Below are 19,481 nucleotides of genomic sequence, written 5' to 3'. Positions count from 1 at the left end.
GTAAGAGCTGCTGGCCTGATGCAAAAAGCAATAAAGCCTGATGCTTGACTACTTTATTCAGCCACGACTGATATGATGTCTTACCAACAGAGATTAATGACTCGTTCATTCCAGCTGCTGTGTGAATTAGCCAATAAGTAATTCCCTTATGGCTTTAAATTGTGTATGTGCTGTTTGCAGAGTCTTAGTGCCTTCTGGGCCACTACTTAGTTCATGGTAGTAGTTGCCTGAATGAAGTGACCTGAAGACTGTTAATGAATTTAATGAAGGACACAGAAAAGACCAGCCTTCTTGTGGTTTTATTTTTTGGTTTTGCTTGTTTGTTTGTTTGTTTGGTTTGGTTTGGTTTGTTTTAGGTGGGAAACACCTTTTTTCTGCCCTTGCATCTACCTAGTTTTTCTTATTATTGTGGGTATACAAAACCTGGGGTTCAGAACTTGGTCTTCTACTAGCAGCATTGTTTAGTAATAACAATTATGATGCGATAGTTTCAAGGCTACAGTGTGCTTTAATGCTGGATTAATGAATGGCTCTGTTTTCCTTAGAGAGAAGCCAAATAGATTTAGAAAGGCAGTGGAGACAAGGCAGGACAAACATGGTGTGTGCTGGATTTCTGCTCACTTTGGGAATCAGGAAGATGCAGTTTCTCCATTTGTTTATTTTAAAGACTCTCACAGTCTGTAGGAAGATAGAAACATGTTTTTGTTCTCTGGTAATAAGCTTACTGACCCTGTCTTATTTTAGATATTGCATGCAAATGAACTAGGGACATGAGTGATATAGTGATAATAGGAAGCTGTTAAAATCTCCTGAAGTCAGGTGACAAGTTTAATTAAATATTTGTAGTCAATTACTTGCTGACTAAACCTGTGTCCTTGAGTCCAGGATTTGATACTTTTGTAAGTGGTGAATCTGTGTGGTGTGGCTGTAATGGAGAAATCCACGTGGATGCCTTTGGTGGTTGTAGACCTTTCATAGGTACTTTGGCATTTGTGTTCTTACTGATCTGTCTGCGGATCAGCTGTTGTGGCAAATTTGAAATAAAGTTTCTCCTTCAAAAGCTAAGAACTCCCAACTTGTGGAATCAAACTCAGTGCAGGGCTTCTGTCTTCATAAAGCCTGAATGTGATTAACACTGCTGTAATATGTACTGACAGCAAAATAAATTCACGAGAAAGCAGTCAGTTAAAAATAAAGAGTGATGTCATGCTCTGCCTGTCACTTCCTACGACTGAGGATAGCACAAGGCTGTTCTTTTCATGTATAGAGATGCATCAAAAGTTCAAGATTTTTTTTCTGAAGAATCTTTCTTAGACTGTAGCAAGCAGAAGAACTGATATTAAAAACAATCTTTTTAATATAATTTGGTATTTTACCAATGTGACCATGTTGATATTAAATGTCAGTAATTAAAAGGTTGGATTTTTTTCCATATAAAGCAACTGCAAGTGAGATGATTTAAAAAATGAATGTATGTGTACTCAGCATAGATAGAGTTTCAAATGGGATGCATTTTTCTTGAACGAGGAGTCTGAATTTTTCCAGGGAATTCAAAAATAACAAAACAGCCCATGAGAAGAACAGAGACTATCCAGCTGGATTCATACACACCTGTTCTCAACAGGTTCTCATAGCAGCCTGTTCTCAACACTGGACAGCACCAAACACATCAGAGAAAAATACTGTAACTCTCAAGATATATGTGTGCCATAGGCTGCCACACTAGATCTCCTTGTAATCCTTCCATACCTCTTAAGAGAGAAATTTCTAAAGCTACAGGGTGCCTGGAAAGTAAGAAGTATGTTTGTGACTGTTCTTTGAATCTGTTTGGTTTTCCATCTCAATTTTATATTATATATGTTGTGTGTACCTTTTCTTTCTCAGCTAGTTCTGACGCTGAGTGGAAAATTAAATATTAATTTTTGTATTTAACTAGCATCAAAAGTCTGATTGACCTACTGAAAATTCCCTTTAGAGAAGAGAGAATAGGAATGTCTGTCGTTAACTTGTGTTACTGTGTGGGTGGGTACTACTAAAGTTTCTTTGCTGTCTTTACTATTCAGAAGATCAGGAATCAGAATATGAGTCCAGATGGGCAGGTAATTTCAGTGAAATAAGAGTCCTTTTTTGGTAATAGATGCCCAACTGGAGAATTTTGGAGAGGAGGCAGGTGAGGTTTGCTTTGTGATTTGAGGTCTGGGAATGGCACAGCAGTTGACCACAGAGGAAAATGAGGAATGCCCTTATACAGCAGCAGCACAGGTTTATGTTTGATTCTGTCCACATTTTCTACCCTGAAACTGTTTTCCTATTCTCATCTTTCTGCTGTTGTTTGTTCATAATTGATATCAGTCTAAATGGATACTTGAGCAAATTCATGTATCATTAGGATTCAGGGAATTGAGTCCTCTATGCTGATTACTGGTTTACCAGTAAACACAATGAAAGCATTGATCCTTTTGTTCCTTATCTCATCAGTGTTAGGCAGAACCAGAGAACATAGCATTAGCAAGAATTGATTATGAGCCAAGTAAAAATGACCTGCAACTTTTTAAAGACGAACTCAAGAGAGATAGACTTACTGATGGATCACTTTCACCTTTCAGTGATTTTTGGTTGTTCTGTTACTTAATTCAGATTATTTCTCTGATCTTTTACTGGCCTCTGAAGTATCTACTGAAGGATCTACGTTGAAGGATTTTGCTTAATTCCAGTCTGTGATCAGAGTGTTCCTGAACACTTGCATATTTTCAAGGCTAGGTGGCTGCAGTGCTTTATTTAAAGGAGTTTTTGTCAAGTCCTTATGTGGATGAAGTTTATGGCAAGTGCAGCAACTCAGTGTTGCAGACTCACACACCAGCCCAGACAGATCACTAGCTCCTTGGCAGATAATACTAATTTCAAAGACATTGCATTTAAATTCTCCTGATGGACTGTGGCTTGATATACCTGACATCATCTTCCATATTTTTCCTGTCTGATTGTACTTTCTCAATTAGCAGGTTGCTTTGACTTGGAAACGCACAGTAGGAGCCAGCATATTTGAGAATGAGGCAGCCTGGTACTGGAATTAATTAATTTCATCAGTTACACGTGCCTTTTTACTTCATTTTTACTCACAGGATTCAGTACCCCATGTTCTCTTCTCAGTTGCAATACTAGTTGAGACAACTGACAACCCTATTATTTCTTGTAACTCTGTTTCCAGTTCATCCTTCTTGCCAGTGTGAGGGTGTAGGAACACCTCCAGAGCAAACAGCATCACACAGATGGTCTGATTTAAGAAAGAGCTCCCACAACTTTTCGAAGCTGTATCAATCACTGATGGTTTGGCTGGTCCACAGAAAGCTACTGGAAACACAGGAGGAAAAAAAAAAAAAAAAAGGCCTGTGACAGAAGGAGCAGGAATACTGTGAACTGATATTGCTGCCAGGTTGGCTGGTTGGTTGGTTTGTGAGAGTTTGCACTTTGCTCCCAGATTGTTTCCGTGCAGCAGTGAGAGAAAGCACTGTACCAGCTCCAGTGACAAGGAGGTGAACCAGCAGTGGGAAGAGACTGGATGGAGTGGAGTGGTGACTGCCTTATCTTGAGCTGCCTTTGCTGGTGCTCCAACATCACCCAAGGCAAACAACATCCTTTGTACTGACTTGAGGCAGTAACAGTAGCCATGATTTTACTGCTCTGCCACTGCAGTAGCTCTCTGATAGTCCAGAAGAGAGTTGGTGAATGGATTCAGAATATTAGGTATCTGCTGGAGTTTCTTTTATGAAATATAACGCATAAAATATAATAAATATATAAGCTAAGTGTGCTGGCAAGATGCTCTTCTACAATAATGTAATATTTTTCCATTCCCAAATGATATTTTAGTCTCTCTTTATGGTTTTAATTTATGATGATGATGCATATTTATACAAGTGTGATGCATTTTTGTATACATAACTTTATAATTTAGTTGTATTATCTGATGTATCAAGGGATTGATTTTCCATGCTTTTATAAGTAGTTGCAGAACCAGTTTTATTTATTCATTTTACACTTTAATTGCATTCTTCTGCAATTTACAATTTGGGTGTTTGCAGGTGTGAATTACATGAAAAACTGAAGTCTTTAATTTCCTATGGGGAGGCAAATTTTGTGTAGAACAGGAAAGCTAAAATGACCTCAGTGAACACTTCTAAAACCATTTTATATATATCTCAGTCCTAAAGAAGGCTTATATATAGATCTTAAGAAGCTGGAGAAGTTACAGTGTGGTTTAATAGCTCAGTGGCTTAATCAGTGTTATGCTGGGTAAGTAGCATTTGAGTCCATGTCCTATACCTGTATTTTTGTAGATGCAGTAGCTAAAAATCTGCCTGACACATGCAAGGGATTCTTTGCAGATATTCAAGGAATACCATACTGAGATTACATATCTTTCTTGGCAGCTTCCACAAACTATTTCAAGTCCTCTAATTTCTAAAATGCAAACAGATCTACACTAATTCTGGAAGAGGATTCTATCAGGGGAAGATACCAGACTGCAGACCAAAGAAAATGTGACCATAGGGTTACAGCCTATAACCTTTAATTAAAAGCCTTGAAGTAAAGATGAATGTGCAATATTGCATTACCAGAAGACTGGAGAAATACATTAAATTCATTTAGTCAAATGAATATTCTGAGATGTGCGGCCACCAGTAGAGTTACCATATTAAAGTCTGGCTGATTTAAGCACAATTTTTCCTTAAATTTCTGGTTGAAATAACTTTATTATAAACCCTAAGTTTAGGAACTGATCCTAAACATATACAACAGTTAAAATCCCTTTGGCTTCAATAACATTTATACAGAACAGGATAAATAAAAATGAAAATAGTGGGAAAGAATCCAAAGCTCTACACAAAAATCTGCATTTGAAATTAATCAAAAATTCTTAGAATTTGGAGTGCAATTCAGTGGGTGTCAGAAAAGGAATCTACAAGGGAGGATTTTTCATAATTATGTTCTGTCTACTACATGGATTTTGTTTCTTTTGTATCTTACTGTGAAATAGCCTGTGGAAGCCCTTATTAGAGAAAACATGTATTCATATTGATGATTAGGGAAAAATAGATTTATTTTCTACTTGCTTTATTTACCATAAAATATCACATTTCATTTGATTTAGGAATATAACAGTATGGATTATTGTAGCAGTGTTGTAACAGGAATAATGTCCACTACAAAGGATTTGGTCTACACATAATGCAGTAGTACCCATAAATGTATGTCACAGAGAACATAAATAATGCTGCATTGTTTTAGTTAATTTTGCATTATTCCTTAATACTCTATGTACAATAATACAGAAATTTAATTGCATTCTTCTTCCAGGTCTCCTGAGCATTTTCATGGGTATGTATCCCCATTTACCTGAGTGATTACATATCCAAATTGTGCTGGTAGAGAATGCACTGAAGAACAAGAAAAGGTTTCAATGATACCAACATATGACTACCCGTATTAGAGTTCAGGTGGAAATAATTATTGAAGTTAGAGAGCCCTTTTGTGTGCCTCTTCTTCCCACAGCATCAAAAACCTAGGGGCAGCATGTGGGACACAGATGTATTTTAAACAGTTACATTTACTAATTATATAGAGAGATACAGTGGTTAAGTATGCAAGTGTCAGGTTGCTCTGGGGGCTACTAAAATAGACCATTAACGAGGTCCCCAAATATTTAAAGTACTACCTCTATATACTAAAAGTTCATTTTTAGATTGTATAATAAGGACATGATTAATCTTCAAAGCTCCAGCATTTTAATGCAGATTTACTGAGACTCCTTGAAGGCAGAGTTCTTTCTTTGTGTAAGATGTCTTTGGGATCATGATGAAGTTACCATGCTTTCCTGTATACATAATAAAATACAAAACCAGTGTTCTCAAGCAGTAATTCAGGTACTCTATAGGTACTATTGTACTTTTTGGGGCTAGAAAATGCTGAAAATGGTCAAGTTTTCTTTTTAGCTGATAAACAGTTTGTCAGGATGTCTCATGTTTTTCTAATATAAATTAAGGAATTTTCTACAGGATATATTATGAGTGATAACATGATAAAATTCAAATGAATCAAATTGGTAGAAGTTAGGTGCTCAGAGAGATTTTTGTAACTTTCTGTGGGATTAGGTGTCAGCATAGAAGAGCTGTTGGGAGATGAGGTTCCCCTGCTACCTACAAGTAGCAGGTTTCAGCCTGTGGGTGACAGAAACTTTAAATAATTCAGTACACTGAGTTACTCCAGAAGAAATGTCTGAATTATGGCAGCAAAGCTTTTCTTGTCAGAAGTACTGCCAGACTCATCAATGGATTGTGACATGGGCCAGTTCCATCCTGGTGTAAAATCTCTTGTCAGACTGTAGAAATGATTCCTGCAGGGCATCTCTTTTGCAGCATGAGGAAATTCACCTCTCACCCCAAGAACAATTGAGATTTTTAGATTTCTGCAAGCTGCTCCTGTAGTCTTTCCTGTAGTTTTTGTTCAGACATCAGAGGGAATGTGCTAAGTTGTTTGTTCTTGTTTAATACTTTAATCTGTTTGGAAAATGTGGGTCATCTTGTAGTGGTTAATTCCTACAACAATGAGGTAATTTCAGTTTTTTCTGACACCCCTGTGGATGGACTACACTCTGTTTTTTGGACATGGGGTCAAGCAGAACTACAGACTCTTCACATGGGAGACAGAACAGCATTGATTTCAGAATCTGTTCTCTCTCTCTCTTCAAGTGCTGAAATGCATATACCAGTGATCTCCACAAGTTGTTGCAGCTCCCAGTAAAAAAGCAAGATACACTTTTCTCTATTTAATGGATGGATTATTTTGACCATTGCCTTTTGTTCTATTTTGTTCTATTGGTTCACATGTATTTCAGACTCTTCCACAATATCCTAAGACAGGTTAGAAAATGGAGTGGAAGGTAACACTGCAATATTTTTAAAAGAGCAGTTACACTTTTTGCTAAAATTAATTTTTTTTTCAGATGTTTTGTCTTTCTGAGGCATAAATAAGGTGTGGGTTTTTTTTTTTTTTTTTTGGTAGTGCAGTGTATAAATTGAAAATAGAGCGCACAAGGCTAAAGTATAGTCAGCAGATGTATAAGAGCTGTTATGAAAAATTGATAAAGTGTGTTCCTGTTTCCTAATAATAGGGGAAATCTGAAAGGTTTAAATTCTGATACCTTTTACAACTTAGCATTTTATTAATGCATTACATGTGTTTGCCAGAGGTGACCATACGTATGTTTTCTTAACTGCCCCTGTAGACTGGGGCTTAAATGGGAACAATATTTGGTTTAATGCTAAAATTTTATCTGGTGTTTCTGGTTTTGCAGGTTATTCCCACTGGGCAAAACAGAAGATGGCTTCAATGACTCTTCTGAAGGCATATTGCTCATTTGAGTTCTGCTCCTTTCAGACTGTACACATAAACCCCTTTTTTGTCTGGGCACAGCAGGAAACAGTTTCCATGCTCAGTCTCAGGTTTACCAGGCAACATTCACACACACGTGTACACAGACACACAGTTGTATGCTATTGTTGCTTTTTTGGACAGGAGAGGCTGTTGTCCTCTATAGCCCTTGCTGTCACAACCCTAATTTTTCATTAAATGACTCTATAACCTGTCTCACTCCATGCTGCTTTTTTGTATCTTCATCTTGGATGTACAGAGTGACTCCCCAGAGAACACCTAACCATCCTGGTTTCAGACCAGATTATTCAACTTGTACTCCGTGCCTCTCATTCTGGTGAATGATTTGGGCAGCGACTTCAGTTGTTTTGGATAAAATAAATTTAAAAAAAAACCTAAAAAAAAGTATTTGATTGTAGTTGGAAGTAGGCTATCAGTCCTAGTAACCTTAAATAGGATTTAGACTTTTCATAAATCAGAGGTGCATCTCGTGAAAGTTAGTTGCAATCTGCCTTTTAGTGTCTCCTGCACCATTATGACTTTCTGTCTATTTGAGCAGACAAGTGCCTGCTTCCCAGAGTGGAATCCATCATCCTGAAATTACTTTCAAGCATCTTTTTTGTGTGCTTACCAGAAGTAAATTAAGTCTGCAGTCTAACAGTGCATTGTCTCTAAAGGAGAATCTTCTGCCAGTGGTCACCCCTCAGCCCCCTTGGTAAGAAGGGCTCTTCTGCCTGCATGGAAAGCCAGCTCAACCAATTGACTGTGCAGAAAACCTCTCACTTTCTTCTCTATTGTTTTTCAGATACCCCTTGTTTAAGAGGATGACTAAGAAGCATAGCACATACGTCTTCTCAAGATTTCTTTCAGGAAACTGTCTATTCCAGATTTCTGCTGTTCCATAACTAAGGAGTTAAGGATTGGAATGTCAACCTTTGAGGGTTCAGTTACACTGTTAGGTGAATCTTTGGTCTGAATATGTATAGCCACTATTCTGCCAACAGTTCTAAGGAAGTTCTTCCTCTACTGATTTAACAGCACCAGTCATGTACATGAAAATAACAGGCTTTCAGAAATTAAGGTGCTCATATTACCCAAGTACCACTGTGAGTAGAGTCATCTATTCTATGAATGTGTTGACTAGAATATCTTCTGTTTCCAGTGCACAAATCCTGACAGAGGTGCAGGGGTCTTAGTTCAGACACTGAGGAGCTGAGTAAGCTGTGACCTTGTTGCTGGTACCTACAGAATATCATTCTTTTGGAAATCTACCTAGCCTTTCCTGCCACTGTCTATGAATTCATGCTCTGACAATATGAAGCCATACAGAACCTTCAATAATGCCCTAAAAACCACAGGGAACTGTTAGAACACATACTGAGAAGGATAAAAGGCTGGTAGCATTTGCTGAAACAACCTAAAATGTAATAAACCTCAAAATGTAAGCTCTGAGTAACAGCCTAAGATAAGTGATTTCTGCAGGTGCTTTTGCATGGGGAAATACTGGAAGTCCTTGATAAGATATGGAATCAACTATTCTCAGGATGGTGCCTGGAAAGTGAATAGTCCCAGGTAGAGGAAAACTACACATGCTTACTGTCCCATGTTGTGTTTCTAATGTGTACCCACTGGCTCTTCTTATTCATTTCATCTTCAGAGGTTTGAAACTGGGAGAGTTTTAAGATTAAACAGTTAACTTTTTTTTAACTGCGTGAGGAAGCAGTTGCTGCTGTGCATAGTTAACTAGGGGTCAGCTCTGCCAGCTGTAGTTGTGGAAGGGATGATAGAAAATCCTTTGGTTCTTCAGACAGACTAAGCTCAATAAATTACTTTTATGAGCTCTCCCTCTCCCTGAATGTTTCTAACACCAGCATTCTCCCTCTTATGAGGAGGAGGACTGGTTGTCCTGGAATTAAAAGTGAAGCAAACATTCAGTCATTCTTTCAGATCTTCAGTATCCCCATGCTACTTTCTGTTGCAGAAAGGCCCTGGAATGCAAGTAAAGGTTGAAGGAAGAGTAATCTAAAGACACTGTTATACAAACAGAATAGAAGTCCAGCATTTAAAAAAGGAAGGAAAAACTCACTGGTTTTGAAAACAAAGGCATGCAGAGTGCTCTACACAAAGGCCTATGCTTTTGTTAGCAGAGTGGCAGTGCCAAGGCTTGCAACAGGCTCCATAAAGTGCTTTCTGTCACAGTGTAAAAAGCACTGCAGGAGTGCATGGTCTTTCTCCCTCTTCCTTACCCCAAGTTCTATCCATACTCTTCCTTTTGCAGCCATGTCATGATCCCTTTCATCTGATCATAGAGGTTTTCACACATCAGAGCTTCCAGCCTGATGTTCTTGCAGCAGCCAAATGCTGAATGGAGCCGCTACATTTTCAGAGTACTGGCAGTAAAAATGTTTCCTTGATGTTGGAAATACACCTCCTACTTCACAGAAATAAAATCTGTGGAGTATCACATCTAATGTGCCAGACTATTTTGATTTCAACAGTTTAGAAGTTGAGAATGATTTTGTTTAAAGCAGCCTCAGGCTGAGCCATGCTCAACTATTCTTTGGGAGTTGGGGAATCTGGGAAAGGGAGATGGAAGAATAAGAAAATTGTTAATATTCAGTGGCCAGCAATTTACCTACCAAAAGTACTATACAGACTGCTTAGAGAACTGTTTTTTTTTTACTTTCTAGTCTAACCTCCACTTCCTTTTCCCCTTTCTGTAAATGTTAAGGGCTGCATCCAGGGCTGTATTCAAAAAACTTACGTAGCAGAGGAAGCATTGTAAGGTTCAAGCAGGACCTTACACACCCTGCTACCTGTCAGGAAGCTTCTTTCCTCCTGTAGGGGATGTCACCTCATGTGACTAAATCTGTTCCAAATGAAAGAATCAGGTCAAAGCAGTAACCTAGACAACTTCAATGTTACAGCTAACACTACTATTTATATAGCTTTTACTGAGAAGGGAATAGTTACTCCCTCACTTGTTTTAATTTTCTTTTGCCCACTGGGCTTTTTCTATTTAGGTGCTCTCATGTAGTTTATGCTTGTCAGCTTCACCAACAAGCAGAAAACCCAAGGCACTTAGGGGTTTTCTTCTAGCTCCAGTTGCAATGAGGATAGAGGGTGGGATTCCATATACTATGTTTTCTTCCTTTTTTGATGTTGGACTTCTGTTTGTTTCTTTTAGAAACATTTATTTGTGGTACTGACATTTGATGTTTGTGGTACTGACATGTAACCTAGAAAATGCTCAGCTGAGAGAACTGCTCAGAACATAATGTAGTATTTAATGTTTTCATGTTTTTAATCAAAATAGTGGTGCTGGGTATACTTTCAGATGTAACTAGGAAATGCTTGTGTTTATCTGACTAATTTTCAGAATGTTGAGATAACATGCACCACCAGTACAGCAGGTTTGCATTCAGCTTTGCAACTCAGGGAGAGCACTGTAAGAGGAAATGATGGGCTGAGTACAGATGAGTTGTAAAAAAACCTCTGAACAGAAAGTTTACACAAACATTGATTGCACGTGATCAGAGATTGCTGTAACTTGTGGCTATGTGGGGAACTCATCATAAATCACTGTAAGATGAGAATTTTGCGAACCCATACTGGAATCTAAACTGCAGAAGTTTTCAGTATGGATAGCTGAGTGATACATGATCCTGACACAGTGACTGTTAATCATTTTAGATATTATCAAAAAACTAGAAGGAAAAAATACTTTCTAGTGTCACTGGAACCCCAAGGCACTGTAGGGTTCATAAAGATTCCAGCGACAGAAATGTTATATTTACTTTTCTTCATAGTGTCTGAAGGGGTAACACAAAATTCTGTATTTATGTTTGAAAGCAGTCTCAGTTTTAAGTTCAAGCCAGCTGTACCCTGAGGCTGAAACATGGCCATGTTTTGGCAGCAGGGAAGACTGCCATATGTTGCAGTGATAAAAAAATTACACTGATGCCAATCTCTGAAGTCAGTCTTCTAAAAAATATATAAGAGAGCATATTTGTGGCAATATAAGCTTTTAGAGAGAGAGAGTAAAAGAGCTTGACAAGCCTTTATTTAATGATAATTTTTCTGTCTCTTTAACAGTAAATGCTGTAAGTCATAATTCACTGTTGCTCTTGAGAGGAGTTGTATATAATACATAAATCCATTGCATCTCCCCGTTACACGGAATTGCTTGCTGTCTAGCTCCCAGCTTTCAATTGCCATAGGACAATTCCATTCATTGAATAAGTTCTTACTTTATTGACTGGCTTTTAGTGAGCACAAACTGGAAATTGATAAGAAGACATTTTTTAGGAGTCTTTCAGGCAGGCCTCTAAATGAGAGCAGGGATGTGGACCCTGGATCTAGCTGGCAGCACCATGACATATCCTTTGCTTTTTTGAGGTCAATATAGGCTATTGGTTTGTAGCTCTCATGGGTGATTTCCAATGCTTTTAAAATTGGAAATTAGTTTGGTTTAGTTCCAGCAGTATATCAAGGATCTTTGAACACAACTATTTGTATTCTTGATATGCATATAGTAAAATGTAGGATATATTCTTACAGTGCAGTATTTTCAAACTGTATCTACTGCAATCTTAATGCAAAACAAAATATCCAGTAAAAAATACAAATCTCAATCATAAACCTTCTGTTCTCTACTGTAAACACTGAAGCTGCTGTTTCTTTTTGCTGAAGAAGGAGCATTACTGATCCATAAAGCTGACTATTTGAGTAGTTTTAAATTCCCTCCATTTACCAGTATTCTAAGGTGCATGTTTTAGATTGCTAAGAAGTTGCTGAGAACAGACTATGGATTCCACCAGCATCTTCTTTCATGTCCATGAAACATATGGCCATAAACTACCATTTATGTCCTTGAGCTTTGGAAAGAAATCATCCAGAGATGCAATAAATTTGTTTTGAAGCAGATGTTTTACTACTGGCTAGGTCAGTAGTTTCCAGATAAACATTTTCTTGCCCAGCAGTGATGGAAGTCATCAAACTTGCATTTTTTGACAGTATATAAGCTAGAGTTCTTCTGCATTTCCTGTGCCAATACATTCAGCTGGCTTTGAAGTGAGGACACTAATTCATTTGCATTCTTTGTATATACACACTTTTCCATTTCCACTTCTCTTAAATTCCCACAGTACTTTGCATCTGAGAAAAAAAAAAAAAACAACACTGGCTGTTTCTGTAATTTTTTCAGAGTGAGACAAAGATCTCCTAAGAAGATATTAATTGTTTTTTATGGTCCTCGATCTCATCAACCAGAAAATTTCCTTATGTTATTCTGAAACAAACAGTTTAGTTCCAAGACAATTTCTACCATTGCTGTCAAGATATTTAATGCTTCTCCTGATGCAGATATTTGCTTCTCAGTCAATTTGAATGGCTCAGCTTTACTAGCAAATGGCACAGTCCTACTTTGTTACACATTTTCAGACACTTGAGAAAGTTCAGTGGTCAGCAATTTTTTAACAGAGGTGAAAGACCCTGATACAGCTAAGGCAAATACGTTATCTGCTGAACAACTGATAGGAGGACACCTATAAAATATGCATAAGATGGCAACATCTGTTGCTACTTCAGATAGTTCTCACTAACTGAATCGTGTACTTTATTGACCAGAACATTAATTTCTCCTGCAAATCTATTTGGATGATAGCACTGTGATGATCAACAGCTTTCTTATGATACAGCTTTGCTTAGATACATGATTATATTAACAGTACTGACCAAATGGCTAGCTGTGCTGTGAAGTTTTTGTGTATTCAGAACTGAAACCATATATTCTTTCTCAGCTAGAGAAATCTTGGCTTCTTGCAGATCTGTCTGTGCTTCATTTCAGTTATTTCTCCTTGAATTGCAGATCTGTTTTCATTGTTTCATTGCTTTCATTAATTGTGAATGGTTTAGTGATAGTTTTCACTACTTTTTCCATGGTGCTCATTATCTCAATATACTCTGTAACTTGTTCTTCCCAAACTGTCAGCTTTCCTTTAAGGGCTACATGAATTTTCAATGAAAATGAAAATATAGATTCCATTTTACTCTTGTGCAGCAGTGAGGTCTCCTTTCAGGTGCTTAATCTCTTCAGTATCTTCCTCAATAACAGCTCCTTTTGGCAGCTGCTGGTTAACTTAAGGTTTTATCACGTTCTTTGCTCTGTGAGCCTACTCCACTGTATTCTGTTTTCCCTTGGGATTTATAGATGTAGGAGAAACTCTGGCTATTACTGATGTCCTTCTTGATCTCTTAGAGTCTTGAAGGATCCTCTTAGGATGTCTTCTGTGTTTTCTTCCACAAGAGCAGCAGTAACTCTTTCATGGTTCAGGATAGATTACTTGGTATTTCCAGCTTCATAAACTCTTTTATCAGCTGCCCCAAGCTGAAGTGTTTTTACCTCATGCAAGCTTGTATTCCCAGTTCTAACATGCTCTTGTCCATCTCAAGTTACTTTCATACAAATGGTAAAGGAAAAACAGGATCAACTGGAACATGCATTCATGTAAGTAGTTGCAATAATTCTTTTTGCTGCACCTTTTCCCAAGATCTGGTAGGCTTCAACTTTGTTGTGTTCAGGTATTTCTTTGGAGCCTTTCACATTTACATGTGTCTTGTGTATGGGATCATCAAACACCTGCAGTATTTCTCTAGAGCTAGGATTACGTATTCATTATGTATTTCCAGAACAGAGAATTTAAAAAAAAAAAGAAAAAAAAAAGAGAATAAAAATCATTGTCAATCTCTGTGATTTTTTCCTAATATTTAATATGATGCATTGCCAGACTCCTTTCAGTGATGTCCAGCAACAGGACAAGGAGCAGTGACCATAAACCAAAACACAAGTTCCACCTGAACAAGAGGAAGAACTTTACACTGAAAGTGGCAGAGCCCTATAAGAGGCTGCCTAGGGAGGTATCTCTCTCTGGAGATATTCGAAACCCACTTGGATGCAATCAAGGAAAGGTACTGTAGCCGTAACAGTTCTGTGTTGCACATGAATTAACTGATTCTAATGAAGCACTGGCCTTGTCTTTATGCCTCTGTTTTGTAACAAAAATGGGCCTCTGCCTGGTATTGCACTGTAAAAGCACCAAGCTGCTTGACCCTTGACTTGGGGAAGCTTTGCATTTCTACCCAAAACACTCCATATACTGCATCTGGTGCACTTTCTGAACTAACTTTCCAGTTGTTACTGTCGGCTCTGCAGATGAGAAATAGGGGTATTTCTAGATACCTTTCACAAACACCTAACAACAAAATAACTCTTCTGTCAGTAGGCTTAACTGAAGGCCCACATGCTGTAAAAGTGTCTTAAGGGATTGTCACCTGAAAAAGACTTGAACTCCTCTAAAGCGGCATGTATGTAAAATTTAATCTGGAGGTATGTTGGAGATGGAGGCAGAGATTTTTAGGTTCTACTGTTTTTGTATTAACTTCACAGATCAGAAAACAGAAACTAAACTCCTAAGAAAATCCAGTAGCAAGATGAAAACTGCTCAAAAGTAGAGGTGCTCTGTGCAATTCTCAAAATAGTATTTTCTCCTGTATATTAAAGCATGTTCCAGTCTTGCTGATTATGAATGGATCACTAATCATTAGATTTATTAATTCACCTGAATGTTCTTCGCAACCACGGGATCAGTTAGAGGGTGCAGGAAGAAAAGTTTCCACCACTTCTCAGTTTCGTGAGGTGAGGCTGAAAGAATAGCATTGTTACTGAGCCTCACTGCAGAGCTGGGTCCTGTGTCCCTGCAAAGATGGCATTTGGAAAAATACACAATGGCGCAGCACTTGTATCTCAGACGGATGTTCCTCATCACTTTCACACAGAAGATTTTTAAAAATTCACATTAAACCCCATAACAGGATGATAAAGCAGTAATGCCTTAATATCCTGGGATGTAGCGCTCTGGCCCTGACCCTGCAGAAGCCTCATCCTTTCCAGCCGTATCTCTTGTCCTAAAGTCCTTCCTCCCAAATGCCCCCCTAACAGCCCTCCTGACCCCGCCGTTATCCCGCCTCGCAGGTGCTCTTCCTACAAACTTAGCGCTACTTAAAGGGCTCTCTGCACCAGGCCTTTTCCCTGCAGCCCTCCCGCAGGGCCGTGGCCCCGGCGGGTGAGCAGCGCGGCAGCCCTCGCCTCCCGGGGGCACCGCGGGCTGCGCTGCGGGCCCTCCCCCGCCCCGGGCGCGGCCGACCCCCAGCGCCGGGATCCCGCGGCCCGACCCGCCTCCTCCTCCTCTTCCTCCGGCAGGTGCGGCCCTCCCGGGCCGCCGCTGCGCGCTGGGCGGGGCGGGGAAGCTCCTCCTGCTCGGGCACCGGAGCGGCACAGCCGGGACGGCGGCTCTGCGGCGCGGGAGCTGCTTGCCCGCAGCTCGTCCCCCCCGCTGCCGTCGGAGCGGAGCGGGGCGGAGAGGCGGCGCCGCCACCGCCACCGCCGTGCGCGGCCCCGGCACCTGCCCGAGGTGAGCGAGCGGCCGGGCCCGAGGCGCGCCTCGCCGCCCGCGTTACCTAACCGGGACCGGGGCGGGGGGCGGCCGCCGGTCGTGCCCTGCGGCCCCGGCCGCTCAGCACCGCTGCGGTGGGGAAGGGGGGGGGCTCTGATGGGGAAGAGGGGGCGGCGAGGGCGAGTGTCTCCGTTGCCAGGGAGACGGGTCAAGCGGCAGCTCCAGCCGCCGGGGCGCCCCCGGGCAGCGAGCGGCGCTCCCGCCGGCCCTCGGCTCCGTGTAGGAGGCGGCGGGGAGCGGCGGTGGGGGGAGGATGAGCCCGAGCCCGAGCCCGGGGTGGCTCCGGGACGCCGTGAGTGCCGCTCCCCGCGGGGTTGTGCGGGGACGTGCTCCAGGTGCTGGGCTGGCGGCGGCTCCGTGAACCGTGGCTCTGCCGCCGCGACACGGGCGCTGCAAGGCGGCTCGGTACTTGGTGCGAGCCGCGCTCTCGCGTACCGGCACTTGAAGCTACTCGTTTGACTGATAAAAACGAGCTTTTTTTCCCCTCCTCTCCGGCGTTTAAACATGCGAGAGCTCACAGCTGCGAATGATCCAGGCACTCGGATTGCTGGAACATTGTATCTGCAGCCCTCGCGATTGAAAAGGTGCTGCTCAGGTGGTTGTAGCTGATGGTGGGGAGAGATTTGGTTCCCGGCAGGAAATTTCCAGCTTGGTGGATCTGGAGCAGTTGTACCGAAGAAGCGCGGGTCCCCGCGATGCCGCAGGCTGCGGATTGCTCAGCTCATTGCTGCCGCTCTCCCAGGCCATCGGTGCTGGGTGGATTCCGCCCGTGGAGCGGGGTCGGAGTGACAGCTGATCCACGGCTGTCACACCAAACACCGGGAAGCAGCGTGCCTGGCACCAGAGACCGCAATGCAATGTGAAAGAAATGGAATTATGGTTTAAGTTCTTACCACGGGGAAACAAACTACGGACGTTGATGATAGCAAATCGCGTGACTGTAGTTTTTAAAGCTTGTCATGAATTTTTCCAGTTTCGTAGGGCTAGGAAAATATCTTACAGACGTTTCAAAAGAAAGTTTGGGTTAGTCCTGTTTGGGTAAATGTTCATGGCAGCATTTGTTCAGTCGTGAAAAGACCAGGAGCAGACCCAGAGGCCACAATCCTGTTAACTGTAGCACATAGGGTAAAGGATTACTGGAGCCCTGCCAATCCCTGTTGATTCTGGGATCTGCCTCCATAAAGCAGTTGGCAGGAGCAAGACCGCTGAGGCGTGTTCAATTCTTCAGAGTTTTTATCTGAAAACTGTATTTGTTGCTTAAATAGATCCTACAGAAATCCAGCGATGTACTGAATAAGTAATACAGTTGCCACAGATGCTTGAAAAGCCACCCATATATAGCTACTCAGTCACATCTCCTTGTGTTATTCAAGTTCACAGATGATTACAGAGAAATTTTTTCTTTACTTTGAAAGTACTCCAGAAAAACTCCTTTAATCTTTTGTCTGTTTTTCAGACTGAATAATTTGACAGCATCTGTAAAGCACTTTACAGTTATTATGTACAAAGTACTATGCTAGGTATGGGTATTCTCAGAAACTGTTAAGAGAATAATAAGTTCTTGATTAGCAGGACACTAAAAATAATGCAGTTGTGCCAATTAACATCTCCTAAGCACAAGATTTTAAATTTTTTAGGTGTCTGCAATGTTTCTAAAAATATTGTATTATACTGTACATACAAGCAACAAAAGGCCCTGTTAATTTCTGTATAGGCATGCATGGAGAAAATGTACATTTGGGCAGCTATTGAATTGGCAGATGGGGCAAAGATTGTACTCCCAATATGTCAAGAGGGAAAGAAGTTGCCTTGGGGTTTCTTTGAAAATGGTCCAGTTAGATTGGCAGGTATACCTTTCATTTAATCCCAAATGAGAGAAAATGCTGTTAGGGAAGAGAATTTTAATATGGAAATTGAAGTAGTCTTTATTTAACGCTTTGTAGCTCAGCACAAACCACACAGAAGATGGGATTAACCCCTGTTTTTACTGTCAGAAAGCAATGGAATATTTTAAAAGTAAAGATGACCATGCAGAAATTTAATTTATGGATATATTTTTATGAAAGTGAGCTTGGAAGTAACTGTGCTTCAAACTGCCTCTGAACAAATAGTGTAGAATCTTGCCGTGGACAAGGCAATGAGATTCCCACTGATCTTCTAGTGGAGTTGTAATCTTTCTTCAGTCTTCTGTCTTCTCTTTAAGACAGGACATGAACAACTGTGTTTAAAATGGCAACTTCTGTTGAAAAGTCTGTGTATTGCCAATCATGTAAGTGAATTTGACCCAGGACTTGAATTTGAACGTACAAAGAAATTTGAGTAGCATCAAGGGAGGTGATTTTGTTTTGGTTTTTTGTTAAGGGGAGCAGTAACTTTTGATTTTACAGTAAGGAGAAGTATGGTTAGAAGATCAGTAGTAGATGGAATTTTATGCTTACATGGGTCATTTCTTCAGTGGGCACTTAGAAAGTAAAGTGCAATTTGAACTGAGAAAATGCTGTGTTCATTAAAAAAAAAGACTTTTTTGTTGTCTATCTTTGATTCAGAATATCTTTCTTTTGCCTGAAAAGTCAGAAATGGTGTAACAGCTTCTGACACTGATGATCAGCTTCTACAAAGCAGCAAAAAGGAATGTATTCAATAAGAAATGCATGGCACTGCTGTGGTGTTTCTGATCAATTCTGTTGACTGGAGTATGATGTGCTTAATGGTCAAGAATGACAGTAATTTAATGCCACACTAGCATGGGGAAGTGATGATTATAAATTGAACTAGAAGTGGGAATTGGATTAAGTGAAAAATGAAATTAGTCACTTGTGTGAGAACAGATGACAGTTATTGGGAAAAACTAGCAAAACAAAAATATCATGCAGTATAATTATACTTACCTACAGCAACCACACATTTCTCTCATTTTAATTCTTTTATTAAAAGAAAGAGTTATCCATCATATTCTCATCCATCTAAGACTTCCATATGATAATTGCCAGTGTGTTCTCTGCTCTTAGAACTTCAGTTACTCTGACTACCTTGATTGCAGGCAGTGGATGGAATCTTACTTTTGATTTTTTTCTATCTCTTCTTTGGAGATAGAAGAATAAATTTTAGCCAAAAGGCTAAAAATTGCAAGATTTTCCTAAGAAATTATTGAATTTTTAGTAACCTAATTTAAAATTTTTTTTACAGTTTATTCCCCACACAAAAAAAAGAAAAAAAAATAAACCCACCCTCATATTACTAACTGGTAGAAGTAGTATATCCTCTCACATTTCTTGAATTATTTGATGCTTATACTTAGTAGTGAAAGACAGGATCCTTGACATAGTGATTTCTAAACCCTCACTTCTTTGTGTTCTGACTTTGATGGCTTTTTGACTGCTTATGAAATAAAATGAGGTCTCATGCTCTGGCATTCTGTGTGCATACTATATTGCATGACTGTGTGCTTGTAGATGGGATGCTTTTATTTCCAAGAGATTTTTGAAATTTTCCCATCAAATTCTGATTGCTGAAAATAAGTAAAGAGTAGAAACCCTT

General features: G+C 40.0%; 1 protein-coding gene and 1 pseudogene across 4 annotated transcripts in view; one reads left to right on the top strand and one right to left on the bottom strand.

Annotated features, from left to right (window-relative positions):
• Positions 1-11,517: 11,517 nt before the first annotated feature.
• LOC128785221 (kinesin-like protein KIF11) lies at positions 11,518-15,254 on the bottom strand (annotated as a pseudogene).
• Positions 15,255-15,678: 424 nt separating this feature from the next.
• The window catches only part of KLHL32 (kelch like family member 32), a 121,184-nt gene continuing 117,381 nt past the window's right edge, over positions 15,679-19,481 (top strand). For all 4 annotated transcript variants that reach the window (XM_053939077.1, XM_053939074.1, XM_053939076.1 and 1 more), the window contains exon 1: positions 15,679-15,902. The gene's annotated coding sequence lies outside the window, so the exon portion shown is untranslated. The remainder of the gene's footprint in view (positions 15,903-19,481) is intronic.

The sequence above is a fragment of the Vidua chalybeata genome, chromosome 3 (assembly GCF_026979565.1).
Source record: "Vidua chalybeata isolate OUT-0048 chromosome 3, bVidCha1 merged haplotype, whole genome shotgun sequence".
Classification (NCBI taxonomy): Eukaryota; Metazoa; Chordata; class Aves; order Passeriformes; family Viduidae; genus Vidua; species Vidua chalybeata.
The sequence above is the reverse complement of the archived record's forward strand: the minus strand, read 5'-3'. Positions and strand labels throughout refer to the sequence as shown.